Raw genomic sequence first — 18,228 nt, forward strand, 5'->3', positions numbered from 1 at the left:
GTGCCATCCTGGGGCTCATACGGGATGAGAGTCACAGGTGAACAGGGACAGACTGTGATAGAATGCAAAAGAATGGGAACCACGTGCTCCATTGAATCACAATAGCTCTCTTAGCAAAGACCGAAGAGTAATTAGCCCTATTTTTGAAATTGAGAGTTATTAGACTGGAGAATCTAATTAAAAGAACCAGAATGGGGGCTCGGGGCATGGCTCGCTAGAGTACTCGCCTAGCATGTTTAAGGCCCTGGGTTCGAAGCTCGACAAAAAAGAAAAAAATAGCATTTCCTTCAGGATTATTTAACTGCTGGTCATACGTTTTGCCACTGCTTTAGTAGAATGTATCATTGATCTGATGTTTTAATTAATAAAATTTAATCTTTTCATTACTACAAGTAGTTTGTTTCTTTGATCAACAGTGTTAATTCATCTCGTGCAGTCAGTGCTTCATAAGAGCAACTAGTCAAAGTTAAGGTTGAGGGATCTAGACTTGGTGTGTGAAGTCAAGTATCTTACAGTTTGGGGAGCCTATATTATATTTGCCATTGAGTTATTCTCCTCACACCCTATCTCAGGATACTTATGTACAATGAAAATTCCATATAATTGGTTCATATTTCACCCTAAAATCTGCATCTGTGGATAAATATTCACTATATTTTTCACTATATTATATGGTCCTTCCTTACATGCCAAGTGAGATGACATGCATCTTGATTTATATAAAGTGAAAATACATATATAATAAAGATGAAAGTGTGGGGAAGAAAAAGTAACACTTTTTAGCCGACATGTAGAGAAAATACAGGCTCATGAACGTATTTCCAACATCACCAGTCCATCAAGGGTCACGTGTTAGCATTTTCTGCCTTTCCCATGCAGACCCCAGTCTGCAGAGATTGTAGAAAAGAGCAACTCCAGTGTGTCTTTGGTGGCATGAGTTAGGAACCTGTAATTGTTTCTGGAAATTAACATTGGGACACAGGTTCTCAAGATATGTTCAACAAGTGTGCATTGCCATTGTGACTATTACTGAATCATGAGTTAGCACTTCATTGAGGGGAATGAATCACAAACTGGCTCTTCAGAGACCAGATACTTCCCATGAAAGACCTGATAGTCTTTCTTATAGCTTAATATGGTAATGAATACATCTGCAATTAATATCAGGTCATAGTTAATTTTTATCTGAAGCAGAAGTATGGACAATACAAATTTACTGCAACTGTAATGACACGTAAATGAGCCATTGAAAAGTGACAAGAAGATGGGAAGTACTGTGTTGAGAAGCTGTGGGACAGAGTCCTGGCCGTGTTCTAGAGTGCCATAGCTGTTTTTGTCCCAGGTTCCCTGTGTGAAGTGGGCATCTCACCAATATTTCCTTCACCCTGAGGCAGAAGGCGGGTTTACATGTTTGGGTGGGCCATAGCCAACTGGGACCTATCTGACCACCTTCAGGAACTGAACATGGCCTAACTCAGCTAAGACACAACCCAGGTGTCACTGGCCAGTACAGCACGTGTGACTGTCCTATGAGGGTATGTGTGCTATGCCATTCTTGTAGGCAAATGTGGGGGGCAAGATATGGGTGAATTCATACTCAGAACAGAGAGATGGCACATGGACATGGAGAAAAGCCTAGTAATAATTCAAAGGCCTCAAACCTCTGAAAGATCATGATTCATAAGTGAGGACCTGTTGAAGACTTAGTCCAAATTAGTGAACACAGACTCTAATCCTTCATGTTAAGAAATTATACAAGAAAAACACTTCAGGACCCGAGTGTGGTTCAGTTGTAGAACCCTTGCCCACGTGCATGAAGCCCCAGGTTGAGGCCCGAGTAGTTGAGCAGAAAACAAAAAAATCACTAGGAAATCAAATGCAGATGTTCAATAATTGAAGCACAGAGGTAACTGTGCTTAGCTCTAGGGATGAGTGACTTGCCTTCACAGCCAGACATGATTCCATTCTAAATCTGTCACAGTTGTCACGAGAATAACAGAACAAATCTATACTAAATATGTAATCCTCATTACAAAGTTTGGGAGCGATAAAGGCAAGAGAAATTCACATACAAGATCAATTTTCTCTGCAGTTGAAAATGAGCCATGTAGTGTAGTGCTTAAAACCACACATGAAATCAACACTTTTATGTTACAGTTTGGATCTGGAATGTCCTCCAAAGGCTTACAAGGTCAAGGTTTTCTCCCCAGCCAGTAGAACCATTGGGAGATGGTGGAAACCAAGAGGTGAGTCACTGGGGTCAAGCCCCGGGAGAGTGTATCTTGTCCCCAGCCCTTTCCTCTGCTTCTGTCTGCTATCCACCTGCCATGAGGTAGACAGCATTGCTCTCCCATGCCCTTCCAAAATGATGAGCACATCATGGGCCTTGCCACTGACACAAAGCAAGTGGCCAGCCAATCATGGGATGGAACACATGAGTCTGAAACCGTGAGTCAAAAACAAATCTTTCTTCCTTGTTCTCAGGTGTTTTGTCACAGCAACAAACACAATGAATGACCTGGCAAAATTGTTTAACCATATCTATTATCTACCAAACATTTACAACAACAGTTTTCATGGAACTACCATACAAACGTTAGGTAACTTGTCTAAACAGTATTTCAAAAACATGTTCAACAATCATACTGTAGAATGGGACCTACAGGCGCATCAGGAAATGCAAATTTGACATGACAAAAATTGTAAGTTCCTCTATGCCAACCAAGAGCCCAGAGAACCAGGAGTAAACACTCAGGGTTGTGCTGGAGTCTGACCCACTTTGATGTTTATTGTTGACACCTTCAAGTCTCACTACTCCCTTTCTATGGTGCCATCCGGGCAAGCTGCTGATAACCCTAAGTGTTCCCTTCTTCCGGCAGCAGCTGGGAGTTCTAAAGATGACCAGGTTCCCTCACTCCCGCACAACCCAGGACCCCCATCAGAGGAGGCAGCCACTTCTGGACGAGTGTAGCAAGTCCACCCTGCGTCCCTGGAAGGCCTCCTTATGCTGTGAACTCTGCAAACACTTCGGTGTTTGGCTTTGCCATTCCTGACAAACCAGCCCAACTGGGTGGGGTTCAGCCCTGAGTTGGGACTGGTCACAAGTGCAAACCAGCAAAAATGTTAGGGGCAAATACATGAGATTCCACTTCACATACAAGAGAAATTCCATCCTGGATGTTCATTCTGAAGTGGAAACTCATGAACATTAACCTTTTCAGTATATCTATCTCACAAGCACTTTAAGAATAAAAAAATATTTTTATCCTTATTCCCTGAATTTTCTTGTTTCATATTCTTGCTGTATTTCAATTTTCACATTTATGTAAATTAAGGTGAATTCCATGCAGTTTTGTTCAAAATCTCACGTAGTAAAATTTAGTCTTTTTAAATATTTTTTGTAGTTGTAGTTGGACACAATAACTTTATTTTTATGTTGTGCTGAGGATCAAATCGAGGGCCTTGCATGTGCAAGAACTGAGCCAGAACCCCAGCCCCATTTAGTCTCTTTTCTACAATTGCAACTTAATAATTTCCTTTCAACAATAATCATGTTCCTTTCTTCATTGGCACAGAAGAAGGAGGCATTCAGAAATATGATACAGTGCATGTTCCATAACAGGGAGGACAGGATGTCGGTCTTCAGACATTTTATATTTTCATTATACACAGTTTCCTAGTCAGACTACAGAAGAATAACAGCATTTCTACCAGGGATTGTACCTCTAAGTTTAAGCGGTAGATAGGAAACATATACAAACATGAATACTCTATGGAAGAAAACTACCAGATATTTCTAGATGGGAACAAACAAATGGGAGAACATCGGGTGTCATGTGCACCATGAAAGGAGCAGTTACGCCATCCTTCCATGAAAGGTCCTCTGGCTGTGTAGGAATGCCAGCCTCAGGAGAGTGGCAGCAGAACTGCCCCCTGGCCACAGATCGCCTCTTGGCAGAAACACCGCTGGAATATCAATGCCCTTCTCTCCATCTTCCATTCTATACCCATGACCTCTCCAGATGCTGGTTGTTGCAGTAATTCACTTGCAGGTCAGCATGAGAAAACAAAGAAGAAGAAGCAGAGCAAGCAAAGCAGCAGCAGAAAAAAAGTCCTTTATTGTGTACAAGCAATCTTTTTATAGTACTGTGAACAAAAAAGGCAGCCTTCCAATATCAATAAATCAGGTCTTTCAGCTAATTAAACATAGCATACAGAAGTTTTACTTTCTAATCAGAAGTGACCCGCTTCTCATGGCTAATCTATTCTCGGCTCGGAGTATGTTGAGCTCTGCTCTTTGTTAATAACAGATAATAAAATTTTTCTCAGCGCCCTCCTAGCCCACTTGGCAGAACATCCCGTTTGCAGGCAAGTCCTCCCAAGGACAGCAGACACCTCGTTTGCAAGCATGTCCGCTGTTACTTATCTATACCTTGACAGAATATCCCGTTTGCAGGTAGACTCCATCAAGAACAGTAATAGTAACGCAGTTACATTAGATTCTCTACACTGGTAAAGCTCACAGAGCTCATGTTCAGTCATCTCAGAGAGACCTCAGTTCACCATTCTGTATGATCTCAGCCCTTGTGCCCCTGTGCAGCACTGAGCATGCCCTCCTTCATCATGCAGAGCTCTAGTCACACCTAGTGACCATCTCCATGTCACAAAATCTAGTCATGAAGAAGTACCTCCATTTATGTACCCCTAAACATTTTCACTAGAACAGCAAATTCAGTGAAATATACACTGTGATCTGCATTGCAGTGATGGAGAACATGGTGAGACAAATACATATTATGAAATAAACATTTAGATTTAATAAACCATGCAACGTATTGGCTTATATCATATACTCTGAAAGTAAGATATTATCCCTCAGGAAAAATACTCTTCTGGTAAAACTATTTATCATACGGATCACTCATTTCCAAACATCTTTACTGCAGTACTACACACATGTATTAGGCGGTTGACCTAAGCAGTATTTCCAAAACATTTCCAATAACCTCACTGTGCAATGGCAGCTGTGTGACAGGAGAAGGAATATGGAAAACCATGAGCATGAAGAAATTGGAGCCTCCCAAACAACAAGCAAGGAGAACCAAGAAAACATTCAGGGACCACAGAGCTTGACTTTTTATTTTATTTTTTTAGTTTTAGATTGATACAATATTTTTATTCATTTTTATGTGGTGCTGAGGATCAAACCCGGGGCCTCACCCATGGAAGTTCGAAAGAGATCTCCCACTAGGCTACAACCCCAGCCCCTGGCTAGCCTTTGACACTGGACTGTGCATACCCCATCCTTGTCACCACTGTCCCTGCTCTCACCCTAAGGAGATGATAAATTCCTCAGCAGCAGCTGAAGTCTGAAGCACACCCAGGTGCCCATACCGCAGCCTCACTGTCACAACACAAGCCAGGCACTATTCCCTGAACTCTGGGACTACATCTGCAACAGCTTAGATCTACCACACCCCCACCAAGCCTTATTGTGTGATATATAACTTCAGGCTCCGGTGTTGGCATCCTTGATAAACCAACCAGAATGTGGGAGGTATTAACGCAGTTCAGCTCAGTGGTCAGAAGTGCAAGTTAACAACCATAAGGATAATAAAACAAACTTAACAAATCCCATTATGTATGCTAACAAGTTATTTACATAGAAGTCAAAAAAAGAGATATTATTTTACCTTTAATGCCCACTTTTATATACTCTATTTTTATTTTTGCTTTATGGAAAAAGGTGCATTCTGTATGCCTTACTTGGCCAACAATAGAAAGGCATTTAGAAACACACTAACAATGCTGGTGGATGCTGGTAATCCCAAGGACATTAAGATTGATGGTGGATGATCCACATTCAAGACCAGGGTAGGCCACTCAGCAAGCACTTATCCCAACATTGAAATAAATAAAAAATAAAATAAAGGGGCTAGAGATATCCTTCAGATGTCGGTAGAGAGGCTTTGGGCTTAATGCCCAGTGCTGGGGGAGGGAGGAGAGGAAAAGGAAGTATGAGATGCACATTCATCAACAATGACGAAGGCTCTCGGGTGTCCATGTCTGATGCCGTGCTTCTGGGATACTTCCTACCCACATACTTACCCTAGAACAGAGCATGGAATAACTCAGGTGCAAAGCATGATTATCTGTTCCCAAGATTATATGTTGTTTGATCCACCAGGGAAATTAAAAAAAAAAAAAACCTGTTATAAATCTCTTTGAACCTTAGGAATCTAATGGTGCATGTTAAGTTTCCAGTATAAAGAACCAACTGAGGTGGAACAAAACTGTTGTAGAAGAAACACAATCCACTCATACTTATGTGAAAAATTAGATTTTATTAACTACCATATGAAATCTATGGTACACTCTGAATAAATCAGCAGCAAATGTAACCTCAGCAGGTAAAGGTGGATCCTCATGAAGCATGTGCTGTTGTGGTTCTTTAGGTTCATCTCTTCTCTCTGATAACTTTTCAGTTCCAAGAATGAGACAATTAGTCACCAACTGTGCTAAACAGCTATGGCCATTAAATGCAGCAGTGGCCACCATTTCCCTGCATTCTTCCTGGACATAATCAGGCCCTAAGACCACACTCCTCTCCTCCAATAAAAAGCCCAGTCTCTGCAGTCTTGGCTGTCCCACTTCAGGTAGTTTGTAGAGTGTTCCTTACCCCATCCCACTATGGACAATATGGACAAGGGTGCACAGACCACCCCAGGCAGGATAATGGATATCTCAATTCTACATCCTGATCAGTCCCTTTGAAATATTTCTTGGTGCAGGCAATACTGAATTTTAATAGGCAGTGTCCTCCTACTCCAGGAGCAAGGACAACAGGGATCTTCGTTTCACAAAGTAAGACCTTTACTCCTATGGGTTCCTTTCTGGACACAGCCGTGAAAGACCCGTAAGGAAGGCACAGAACCCAAGATAAGCAGGGTACTTTCTAAGAAATCTCGAAGAATGAGACACTTTAAAACATGAAGATAACTGGGCCTTTTCAAATGTCCCTGCACCTTTGACATCTCCTTAGTTATAAAACATTATGTAATTTTACCAAAGTATGCGAGGCCAGAAGCTAATCTTTGATAATCAGAGACTTATTTATCCTTCCTATAAATTTTCTGACATAGAGGATTGTGTGAGAATTGGTGAAATAAGGTAACACAGTACATTTGTTAAGAGTCCTTGGTAGCCTATGGACTCACTGGTGAATCCTGAGGACACTCCCTTGATGAAAGCACTATCCAGGGTCACAATGTCTGATTTTGCCAGAATAAATCCTCTCAGGACAACAAAATCACAAATGTTTAGGAAAAAAAAAAAAAAAACAGCACATTCCTTACAACTGGATGGTATTCTCTGGGTCATGTACTGTTCCAATTTTAAAGCTTAGATTTAAGATCAGGGCATGACTTTTGCACACCTTCCTCAAAGGTGTCTCTTTGATGCCCAGTGGTTCTGAGGCATGAAAGTCTGTCCTATGTGCTGTGATTGTGACGGATGTTGCTCTTTAGTATGGATTCTGACCACTGCTTGAATTCATAATGCCGGGGGTGCCACACTCGCTGCATTCAAGCTCTACCTCTAGGACGTCTTCTCACATGTTGTGCAAGCTGTGAACTGTGCCAGAAGAGCTTGGCACCTGCAGACATTTCCACAGTTTCTCTCCAGTGCGAATCAACTGATGTCCACTGAGACATGAGCACTGAAGACAGGCTTGGCCAAAGTCATTATGCTTCTGTGCCTTACCTGATGTGTACAGAGGACTGAGTGCATAGTAAAGATTTGCCATCTTGGTACATTTATGAGTTTTTTTCCCAGGGCCTGTTGCATCCAATGTTTAGGTGAGGTTCCTCTTCAACACAGACTAACTGAGGGATTCTAAGCCTTAAATGAGGCCTAAAGGCTCTGTATAGTCATTATACGTGGAAGATAGTTTCTCCACTAGGTAATAAAGTGGTCTTACATGGCTTGTATGCTGACTGAGACTTTGCCCAATTCATTTGTGGCTTTTCTCTGAGATCTTGACAATCTGCGTGATAGGAAATGTCAGTGAACACCTTGACATGCCCTCCTGCTGTGGATCACATGATTGGCCAGGCCAGATGCACCCTACAGGCTTTGCCACATTCATCACATCCACAGGGTTTCTCTACAGCCTAAGTGCCTGATATGTGGAAGCCAATCTGACTGAAGACCTCAAAACATTCATTGTCCTTTTTTTTTCTCCTTATGGAGTGTGGGGATTGAACCCAGGGACTCAACAGTCTAGGCAACCTTTCTACCACTGAGCTACATCCCCAGCTCTTTATTTTATTTTGAGACAGTCTCATCATGTTGGCTAGGCAGGATTTGCATCGATCATCTTCCTGCCTCCTTGTGACGTAGTTGGGAACACAAGTGAGGCCCTTGCACAGTGATTACATGTCGAAGCCTTCTCTCCAGTATAGATCCTCCAGTGTCGTCTCAGGGATGATTCAGACTGAAGACCTTGCCACATAGATTTCATTTGTAAGTCTTCTGTCCACTATGAATTATCTGATGCTCTGTTAGGTATGAGTTGCAACTGAAGATCTTTTCACATCACTGCATTTGAAATATTTCTCTCCAATGTGGATTCTTTGATTACTAGCTAGGGATGACTTGTGACTAATAACACTGCCACACTCATTGCATTTTTAAGGTTTCTCCCCAGTACAGATTCTATGATGATAAACAAGACGTGAACTGCAACTGAAGACCTTACCACATTCATTGCATTTGTAAGACATCTCCCAGTATGAATTATCATCAGCTGTCTTGCTAGGTCTGAGTTCAGGATGGAGACTTTGCCACACTCACTGCATTTGAAAGGTTTCTCTCCAGTGTGAATTCTCTTGTTGTGCAACGTGTGAAATGTGATTGAAGACCTTCTCTCACTCATTACGACTCTAAGGTTTTTCTCCACTATGAATTCTACGATGACTTGTAAGGTTTGATTTCTGACTAAAGAACTTTCCGCAATCATTGCATTTGAAAGGTTTCTCTCCAGTGTGGATTCTTTGATGACTTATAAGGTTTGATTGTTGATGGAAGACCTTACCGCACACATTGCATTCGAAAGGTTTCTCTCCAGTGTGGATTCTACGATGTTGTGTAACATGTGCAGGCTGACTGAAGCTCTTCCCACACTCTTTACACTTGTAAGGTTTCTCTCCGGTGTGAATTCTACGATGACTTGTAAGGATTGATTCTTTATTGAAGACCTTGCCGCACTCATTGCATTTGTAAGGTTTCTCCCCTGTGTGGATTATCACATGTTGAATGAGGTATGAGTTACGACTAAAGACCTTGCCACACTCATTACATTTGAAAGGTTTCTCTCCAGTGTGGATTCTGCGATGACTTGCCAGGTATGAAATCTGACTGAAGACCTTGCCACATGCATCACACTTGTAAGGTTTCTCCCCGGTGTGAATTCTCCGGTGCTTTGCAAGGTAGGATTTGTTACGGAAGACCTTGCCACACTCATCACATCTGAAAGGTTTCTCTCCAGTGTGGATTGTCCGATGTGGTCCAAGGTGTGAACTTTTATTGAACATCTTCCCACACTCATTACACTTGTAAGGTTTCTCTCCAGTATGAATTCTAAGATGACTTGTAAGATTCGATTTTTTATTGAAGACTTTGCTACATATTTCACAAGTAAATCGTTTCTCTCCAGTACAGATTGTCTGATGTATAGTACGGTGTGATTGTTGATTAAAGGACTTTTCAAGCTCATTACATTTGTATGGAGCTGCAGGAATATTTGTTTCCGGTTCTTCTACAAATGATAAAGAATTTATAAGATCATGTTCATATTTATGAGAAATGTTTGCTTTGACAATCAAAGGAATTCTTTGGTGGGGTAGTAGGAAAGAAACATTGAAAGAGGTAAACTAAGCCAGACTCAAAAATTAAGGGTTAAACTGTTGCTCTCATATATAGAAACTAATCCAAAATAAAGGAGAAAAGGCAGTTGGGGAAGTGACTGGATAAAATAAAGATACAGAGAAGATGGGGGCGGGGGAGGAATGGGAGGAAAAATGAAATGAATTTAACAAAATGATGTTACGTTACTATATAAAGATACCAAAGGGGATGTCATCGTCATGTATACATAGAGAAAGTTTAGAGAAGGGAGAATAGGGAGAAGGAGCAAAGGAGGAAAAGGAGAAAGTGGAGCTTGAAACCAAATTCCTTGCATGTAAAGCCCAGGAAATGGACTTCACCTTAGCCCTGACCCCTCCCATTGCCAAAGCGCCCCAACTCTATTTAGTGGGCAGCTGCCTCTCTGCCCATGTGAGCTCTTACCTGCTTTCACACCCTCCACACATGCCCACTCATTTGCAGGCCTGGATATTTCCTCTGGGCCATTCACAGTCCAGGGCTCCCTCCCTTGCTCCAACCAGGAGAGGACACTCAGGTCTGAAGGACACATTCCTGCTTGTAAAGAGAAAGGAAGGTGATGCACTGTGGCTTCTCCACAATCCAGCCCTATCTGCACGTGAGGAAGAGGACATTACAGAGGGATACAGAAAATATTTCACTATATCATGTAGGTATCTACCTCTCTTCCAAGAACCACTGAATCAAAAGCACAGAAATAGAAATATTTTAAGAGTCGGCTGTGGGCTTTATGTTGTGCTTCAGCTCTGGAAGCACCACTGCAGTATCATGAAGGGGAGAGAACATCTGAAGAAAGGGAACAAAGAACAGAGGATGTACTGTGGAGCGTCTTTCACAGGCAACAGGACTTCAATCAGTCAATGTAGAGAATCCCAAAGACAAAAGAGAAATGCTACGATATACAGGGCAGATCCCAGCATTAGGGGAAGTCAAGCTCACCCAGGGAGACCAGGTTCCTGTAGGTCTCCAGCATCACGTCCCTGTACAAAGCCCTCTGAGCAGGGACCAGGAACTTCCACTCCTTCTGGGAGAATTCTATGGCCACATCCCTGAATGTCAGCGGACCCTGAAATTAAAACAGGCTTCACAATGCGGCACTGGGGACAGTTACAGTCTTGATGCAAAATGTGAATCATAGTACCCAGGCATGGTGGCACATGCTTGTATCCCAGGTATCCCCAGGCTGAGGTGGGAACATTGTAAATTAGAGGTGGGATTGGGAAACATAGCGAGATCTCTCTGAGAATGAAGAACATAGGAGTAGGGATGTAATGGCAGAGGGGACCTAGGTTCAACCCCATTACTGCAAAGAAGAAAACTAAAGTGAAATGAGAAGGGAGGAGAAGTGTAAGCATGCAACTGATTCAAGTGAGAAGAGCTGCACTGTGAGGCTGTAAACACACATTTGGTATCTGTCTGTCTGCTGATGTGGAGCTCACCCGGATTCCCTGGAGAACTAAGGAAGAGTTCTGTGCTAGTGAGAAGACAGGTGCCAAAGCCCCTTAGAGAGCTTCACAACAAGGCTTCTCCCCACAAAGCCATAGGCAGGAGAGGCCGTTGTAACACAGTTCTGCCATCCACCTCCAGGGAAGGGAGACGGACTGAAGTCCCAACTGATCACCATCACCCAGGATGTAATCAAGCCTGCCTACATAATGGAGCCTCCATAAAATCTCAGCAGGACGGGGTGAAAGGGTGTTCAGATCAACGCATGGGTGGAGGGTTCTGGAGGGTGGCGCACCACACAAAGTCATATGAGCTCTAGGTCCTTTGCCCACACCTTGGCTATGCACCTCTTCCATCCGTGTGTTCACCTGTCTCTTCTGAACAGGCATCACCACAAGGCAAATGCAAGTAAAGTATTTGACAGTTTTAGGAAGCAATCTAACCACTTTTTGAATGTGAGGGGATGAAGGAAGCCCCATTTATAGAAAGTCGTTCGGAATCATGGGCCATACTTTTGCAGGCCTCTGAAAAGGGGCCCATTTTCTGGAACAGAGACCTCAGCTGGTGGGATCCACCATGTACTTACACAGACAGTGTCTGAATTAGGTGAAATGACAAGTGCCCTCTGAAGAACTGCATTCTTGGTATATGGGCAAAAACCCTCACTTATTCAGGATTACAGAAGCTTTCTGTGTCCGGAGGGTATACAGGGAGAAACTGAGCTTGCTTTCCCTGTGTGTTCATATTTTCTGGTATTTCTGAGAATGTTATATCTCCTAGTTGTGTTTTACTTTAATTTTCCTTAAGACAAGATACTGCCTAAATCTGTATACATTTCTCCCCTGCAGGAAACACATAGTACCAGCCACAGTGGTACACAGCTGTAATCCTGACCCAGGAGGAAGAGGCAAGAGAATCACAAGTTCAATATCACCTCAGCAATGAAGCAAGACTCTAACTATAAAAAAGAAAACAAGACAACAGGGATTGAGGATATAACTCAATGGTAGAAGGGCCTGATTTCAATTTCTAAGAAAGAAAGAAACAGGAGTCAGGATGCTCAGAGTCACTGTGTTCACAGACTGTGCTGCAGGACACTGTGCAGCCAAGGCAGTCCATAGGAAAAAGAGGTCTATGCAGAACCAACTGGAAGTTGGGGCTGAAGGTAGACAATTCACATAAAAATTCATAAAATTTAGTTATGGTACTGGACAATGAACCTGGGTGCTTCACCACGGAATAAAACTGCCAGCCCCGCCCCCCAACTCCACGCCTTTTTTTTTGGTTTGTTTTTTGTTTTTGGAAGACTGACATCAGGACATTTACCACTAAGCTACTACAGACATCTATTTTTTCATTTGAGACACATTAGGTCACAAATCTTAACATTCAGTTTCAGAAGCCTATAAGGACCCCAATTTTCTTTCTGTGCACAATGGAATAAATACAGAAGCCAATTGCAGAAGAAAAATAAACACCCCAAAATAAGGGAAAATGAAACACCTCATTCTTAACCAACCAATGGTAAACAGGAAAAAGATTCAGAAAATATCTGAAACAAAAGCAAAATAAAAAAAATAAAAAATAAAAAAACTACACCAAAACTGATGAAATGCAGTGAGGAAGAAAAAAAGAAAACAAAAGAAAGAATTTAGGGTAGTGAAACTTCACCACAAGGAGGAAGAAACCCAGGTCAACTAAGCATACACCTCCAGGGGAAAGAGCCAACTGAAGGCAACAGAAGCAAAAGGCAGGAAACAATGAGCACTAGAGTGAGAGAACTGGTGTGGAGGACAGGGACACCACCAAACAGCACACTCACTTTTTTAAAAAAGATCAACAAAAATGACAGAGGATTCCCAGGGCCACACCCGGTGGAATCTCCTCATGGGTTCCCTGTCACCAGGTCACAGTGGGATGGAATCTAAGCACAGAGGTTGGGGTAAGGGAGGCCCAGGGGAGTGCAGGCACACTTGACAGGCAGGAGGCCACAGAGTCACGGGAGGCCAGCAGCTCCCAGGCCCAGCACTGCACAGGGGACTCAGCACCACCTGAGAGATCACTGTACCTCAGTGACAGCCATTCCTGACTCCTTTTCTTTCCTCCTCCTCTTCAGGGCTATTTCCTCAGGTAACACGAGTCTTTACAAGTCAATCCTGGAAGGAGGAAACGGACTGTTTAAGGCTCAGAATCATCACACCGTTCCTGTGCCACAGCCACACACACAAGGAGGACCTCAGCATGTGAGAAGACGGTCCCCTTCTGCCCACCCTTTAGAGTGACCCAGGCACAGTAGTAAACTCCTGCAGGAAGGTGCACAGGAGACTCCTGTTACTCCTCTCTTTGGGCCTGGTCTCCCTGCTGGTGAAGCACACACAGGCTGCAGCAGTGGGGGGCTGGGCAGCACTGGGCTCCCTTCAAGGCACAGCCTGGCCCTGACCAAACTGAACCACAGCACAGTGCCCCCTCACCTCTCCTGGGATCTCAGACTGATCTCAGACCCCAGGATGGAGGACACAGAGCCAGTTACTCAATGCTGCACAGAGAAGAGAATCAACTATTTTTCAGTATTATTAAAACTGGGTAACATCCTCACCCCTGAATGGCACATCCAGTTAGTAGAATTATTGCAAAATGACTCGGGACTCTCATGGAACCCAGGAATAAGTACCCCATTAGGGGCAAGCCCAGCCCACTACCCACCTTCTAGCTCTGCCCCTCTCTTGGAACCTTGTTCTTACCAGGATCCAGACAGCGGATGGTGAAGGAACAGATAGAAATATGCAAAGTAGGCTGCATGGACCAGAGGTGGGGCAGGCTGTGGCTGGAGTGTTACAGGAGCTGGGGGGCAGTCAAAGGAGTCTCCATGCAGCAGGTAACATCAGAACAAAGACCTGAGGTGTTGACCACCTGCAGCCCAGTGTCAATGAAGCCTAGACAAGGGTCAAGACCCAGTGAAGGCCCTGAGGCTTAAGCAACCTGCAACCAGGAAAAGGAAAGAGGCCTGGGTGGCTGAGCAGCAGAGGCCCTGAGGCAGCAGAACAACCAGGACCCAGGTCTTCCCACATCTTTCCCAAGCCTCAAGAACAGTGTGCACTCAGGTTTCCTTGCCTGTCTGAAAAAATACATGTGATCTTTGTCTTTGACCTCTTAAGATATAAAACTTACCAATATGATAGTACATTGTACTATTTCGATATATGTCAAAGTATCTAACCAACACCCCCAAGTACAGGATCACCCTACCTGAAATGCTGAGGACTACAGGGGAGAGGCACCTGGGGAGCTAAAGAAGTCACAGGATGGACCATGAAGGTAGAAAGGCCCACTAACATCCCAGCATGGACTTGAGGACACAACTGGCCACAGAACTCTAATGTTTATAGGAGAAGTCTCCAGGAGAACTATAGGGAAGAATGCTATCAAAGCTGTGATCAAAAAGATGAGGAGAGACAGTGGGCACAGACATGCTGAGCAGAGGTACAAGGCTCAACTGTGGGGCAGCACTGCCATCAAAGAACAGGGGGTGGGGCCTGGCAGCAGAGGAATTGCCAAAGTGATCAGGGAGGAATCATAATGAATGCAAGAAGAGTTTTAAGATATGCAGATGTCCTAACAACTAAGAAGAGAATAGAGAAGAGGGAGTCATCAACTGGGCAATGTGCTACTGACAGAAAAGAGAAATGAAAAAGGGAAATTGGATACTGCATTTAAGCCAGGCACAGTGGCACACCTGCAATCCCACCTACTTAGCTTGGGCCAGGAAGATGGAAACATGGGACACTTAGCCACACCCTCTCTCAAAATCATTACACAATGCCTCCCCTCTATTCAGCAATATGTGGTTTCCCCTACTGGCAGATTCCTGGTGTCCCACAATCTCAGTACCGATCCTACTTATTGAAGGAAATGGCTTCCTATAGATTAGGGGTTCAGGTCCACAACAAAGGCACTCACTTCACATGCTGTAATAGGGAGCTGTCATTCATCGTTGTGTGATAATGGATAAAAGTCATGGTGCCCAAAACCCCCTCCTGGGTTTCAGTTAGTCTTCTAGCATATTCTTCCATGTGTAACTGTATGCATAATAAAGTATGTCCCTAACTGAAATTACCCCATGCAGCAAATTAACAAGACCCGAGCAGGGATTATGGGAAGCTCCAATTGATAGCCTACCAATGAATTCAGGTCCCAACCCAGGACATGTGACTGGCATGGGAAGTGGGGTGTGTATGGAATTATGGTACTAAAACCCTCAACCAGTGGCATTTGATGCTATCTCCAGGTAGTGATGCCCAGATCTGGATGCAATTACAAAAACCTAAGATGGTATATGACACAGAACTGTTTGCTGACGGAGACAGATTCCCATGTATTTAGATGACCACAGTTAAGAGTGCTGTACACAGTGTTGCACTTCAGCTTTCCCTATCTTACACACCAACACTGCACCTTCTCAGGAAAACACAAGAGGGTAACCCACAACTGAATGGCTCAAGTCACTGCCTTCTGGCCCAAGAGACTACAAAAGGAAGCTATCCTAATCCCAGAACTGCAGAACACACAAAACTTAGAAACAGCAGTTTTGTCATTCCCTTCTTCAGCTGTATAGTTCAAACAAACAAACAAAAACTTAACTTACACTTACCTTATTGGAGACAGAAATCAATATGTTACAAGGTCATCATCCACACCCAGGGTCCCCTGTCTTCACTGCTGCTTCCCTCCCTCACTCTGATCATCTCCATTCTCACCTCCACTCTGATTTCCTCCCCCATCCTGGGTCCTGCTCCCTTGGCTTTTCTCTCCTCTCCTGGTTTCTCCCCTTCTTCCCTCTATTCCTTCCCTCCATCTGATCTTCCCCATTCCTGCAACTCCCTTCACCTCCAGTCAGTCTTTCTGCCCAGTCTTTGTCCCCAATCTCCACAGATGTCTGCCTCTTTCTTCCCCATCCACTCTCTCCCTCTGCCCTGCCTGCTGCAGGCCCCTGTCCGCATGCTCTGGGCCGCACATCACTAGGCCTCTGCCCTGGGCGCCCTGGTCACTAGTTACACCTCTTCTTGTCCCAGCACCAGTTGTCCTCGGCCATCCCTGCAGATAATCCATCCTCTCCTCCCCTGCTCAGCCTGAGGTCCCTCCCCATTGTGCCCCTATCCCTAGGTGGCTGTCCTTCACGTCTCTGGAGATTGAGATTCTAGATTTCTCCATTTCCTTTTCTCCTTCTTGGGAGAATTAGGAGACCAGGACGCGCCCTCTGTGGAGAACTACCCGCGCTCGGACTGGCTGCGGGCGGCGGGGCGGGAGCGGGGACGGACAGGGCGTCCAGAGGCCCAGGCCAACCCTGGCTGGGACTCGCGCCAGGCCGCAGACCAACGCGACTCTCCCGCGGGGACCGAGGGGACTACAGGTGGACGGCGCGCGGCAGGGACGCAGAGGTCTGTGGGGACCGAGTCCCCGCCACGGACCCGCCAGCGACCCAGTAGCGCAAACAGCCCAGAGACAGGGAACTCACTTGCCGGGAGACGACCGGATCCACTTCCGAGGCTCCTGGTGGACGCGCGGGCTCAAGGAAGATTGCAAAGAAGGAGGAACCTGGAGTTGGTGGGCGGGGCCGGAAGCTTGACGAAGGAGAGAATGGATCTCACAGGTTGAAACCCACCCAGTGAGCGGGGTCAGAACGCTTGACGGGCAGGGAGGGTACCATGGAGAGGGCGGGCCTCAGAGGGCAAAACCACCTAGTGACGGGGGTCGGGAAACATGACGGACAGGGGCGGGGCGATGCAGAAGGCGGGACTCACTGGGTGAAACCAACCCATTGGGCGAGATCGGAAGGCTGACCGGAAGGGGCGTGGCGATGGAGAAGGCGGGACTCATTGGGTGAAACCCACCCAGTAGGCGGGATTACAAGGCTCAGGGACAGGGGCGTGGCGATGGAGAGGGCGGGACGCACTGGCTGAAACCCACCCAGTGGGCGGGATTGGAAGGCTGACCGGCAGGGACAGGAAGTTGTACCGACCCCCCTCGGCGGAGAAACCCTGGGAGTGAACCCAGGGGCGGGAGTTTCCAATGTGCTGAGAATAGAGAACCTTTGCTGGGTACAGAAATGCTAGCAGTTGAATTGGGTGAGGTCAGCCTGCAGGGAAGTGCGGTGGTCCAGGATGTGCTGGACCTGAGCATGAACCCCAAAACGCAGGGTCTTGGTGGGCAAGGCTGTGGGCGAGGCCTGATTATCCTGCTTTCTGCGTTTTTGTGTTTTATGACTGAAAAAGGAGGTGAGACTCCCTGGGAAGCTGGGACAACATGGAAATGTGGGAGGTCACTTCGCCCTTGGGGAGGGCCGGTGGGGTTAACATTGGGTGATAGGATCTAGTTCAGTTCCTGCTATTACAATTAATTTTAGCAATTGAATTAAAAAACCCTGAGATTATCCATGAAGTCGATGCGAATCAGAATGTGAAAGGAAAATGTGGGGGGCAGCATGTATAATTTCACCCTGAGGCCCTCAGGATATAAATCCCACACCTCCACCTCCACCAACCCGCACCCTGCTCTTGTGACTGATATCACATTGTTCCTGGAACTAAGCCAAGGGTTGGCTACCTGTCTCTGAGGTGAATGGATGGAAGAACTAGATACTGTGCTCTGATGGAAGTGGACATGGCAAGATGCACAAGCAAAGCTTGGGGATTGTTTTTTCTTTTTATCACAAGCAAAGTTTTGCATTGCATGTATATAGCATATACATAACAACACGGTAAATTTCAGCTCTTCTGAAACCAAGGACACTTGCTTGAGCCACATCTCCAGCCCAGTGGGGAAGATTTCTGAGGTTGGAAGCAA

At 45.0% G+C, this 18,228-nt stretch overlaps 1 pseudogene across 1 annotated transcript; it reads right to left on the bottom strand.

The window, feature by feature from the left end:
- Positions 1-6,336: 6,336 nt before the first annotated feature.
- Positions 6,337-16,925, bottom strand: LOC113178334 (uncharacterized; annotated as a pseudogene). The gene is made up of 6 exons (XR_013342480.1): positions 16,901-16,925; positions 14,130-14,367; positions 13,457-13,544; positions 10,882-11,008; positions 10,348-10,476; positions 6,337-9,817 (listed from the first exon to the last, which is right to left on the bottom strand). The product of XR_013342480.1 is annotated as an uncharacterized LOC113178334 (transcript).
- Between the last annotated feature and the right edge of the window lie 1,303 nt (positions 16,926-18,228).

This window comes from Urocitellus parryii, chromosome 15 (assembly GCF_045843805.1).
Source record: "Urocitellus parryii isolate mUroPar1 chromosome 15, mUroPar1.hap1, whole genome shotgun sequence".
Taxonomy (NCBI): domain Eukaryota; kingdom Metazoa; phylum Chordata; class Mammalia; order Rodentia; family Sciuridae; genus Urocitellus; species Urocitellus parryii.